Consider the following 2,031-nt stretch of genomic DNA (forward strand, 5'->3'; position numbering starts at 1 on the left):
GCAGGTGCCTTTGGTGTAGTCGTAAAAGTTGTTATTGTTGTGGTATTGTAGAAACCGCCAACTCGTGTATATAGATTTGCTATAGATAAGCTTGATAATGCTTTTACAAGGAAAACCGCTTAGTATGGTTCGAATGACAGATTATAAGTAATGCGGTCTATACTACCTTCAGTTATACTTGTTAAACAGTGCTTGAATTGGGGGAGTTCGCAGGAGGACGGAGCTTCCCTATTATTTTTATCTTCTTTTGCATAACCCTACTATTTTTTGTATGGTCTGTGTTGAATAATTATTACGCCCTTGGAACGCAGTTTCTAAATCGTTAGATTGAGCTCCTCTACCTTATTTTTCCCAATTCAAGCACTGTTATTACATATTAATACATGTCCATTACAATATAACACCGTTCAAGGTACACTTGCTGCTTGCATTATCGATGACATGTAAATAATAAAGTCAAGGTTTTAAATATAAAATGTATATTTCTCATTGGCATCATGACAAAATAAATAGGTATGCTATCAACGTAACTATAATATTGGTCGAGAACGCGTACCTCTCCCTACTTCGTCAAGAACTGAGACATAAGCCATTATCACCAGCAAAAATAATAATAATAATATATAATATCGGAAAACGGATGACGTAATTTTTGTGGTAGGAGAACTGCTCACAATTGCGTATCACAAAACATACCTATTCATTTTATCATGACTGGCATGACGTCGGCGTCCTCTTCCTTCTCGCGATCGTGCTTCGGTGGCAAATCTTCTCATGCCAATGCGAACTACACTGTGTGCCGTGTCGTAATGTACTCGTGCATTTCATAAATTTCCTGATTCTGTTTTTTTTAATAAGACTAACAGGAAACAAAATTACAAATATTTCATTTCTTAATTTGTTTTAATATTTTGGTAAAAAAACTAAAAAATTAATTTTTTTATTGAATTATTTTCAAAAAAATCGAAGATAGCCATTTTGTAGAGTTAGTTTTTCTGAAAATATTGAAGTTTCAAAATTTTAATTTCATTAATCTCCTGATTTTTTATATTTTTTCTAGTTTCGAAAAAAACTGTAAATTATTTATTAGGATAGTGGTATCAAACATATGGCCCGCGTATACGGCCGGCGAAATCACAAAAAACATTAAACATATGTTTTTTCTTCAAAATTGTTGAAATTTTAAATAAAAATAAATTATTATTACTGTACAAATAATCAATATATGTACATCTTTGTAATACTTAGTATTAAATATGGTTATATTATAATAGTGTAGTAAACCGAAGGAGTCACTTGTCTATATTTTAAACAAGGCTAGGTACTAATCTTACTAGCCATTCCAGGAATTGCGTACAATGTATGTACCTTAAGCTGACAGATGAAAACCATTTAAAATTGCCAGCGCCCGCTCTTTTGGCAATAACAATATGCAAATCCAACCTATTAAAAAAATCGCCAACGCCCAAAATCCTTTGGCAATGACAATATCTAAATCCGGCTCCTTTCAGACTTGATATCCACCTCCTAGACTCTACCGTGTACAACTGTATCCGTATTGATTTTATATAAATATAGGACAAGCACCATTATAGAATTAGAATTAGTGCAGAATTAGTACAACGCACACACTTGTAAGTACTAGTGTTAATAACGAATTTCTCGGGTAGACGCTAATCGCTCTGTCCTCAAATTTATATAATTCTTAAAATACTTTTTATTCAATAAACCACTTATAACTATTAACTGCAGTATCACTTGTCACTCTGCAGCCTCTCCTTTGAAAAAACTTTTTCATCATCAACGTCGTTGGATTCAAAGTTGTAAGCGTTAGTGAGGGATCACTACGATAATAATAATCAATAGAAAAAAATATTTATTTTGGATTTAGTAAAAAAAGGTGTTTTGTGATTCGTGAACTTATAAATAAATACCTACGTAGTAGTTAATACTTAAGAACACGTGTAGCTCCGTTAATTTAAAAATTAAAGTGAATTGACCTCTTATAAATCTAAAGATAAGATTATTATC

This window comes from Acyrthosiphon pisum, chromosome X (genome assembly GCF_005508785.2).
Source record: "Acyrthosiphon pisum isolate AL4f chromosome X, pea_aphid_22Mar2018_4r6ur, whole genome shotgun sequence".
In the NCBI taxonomy this organism is placed as follows: domain Eukaryota; kingdom Metazoa; phylum Arthropoda; class Insecta; order Hemiptera; family Aphididae; genus Acyrthosiphon; species Acyrthosiphon pisum.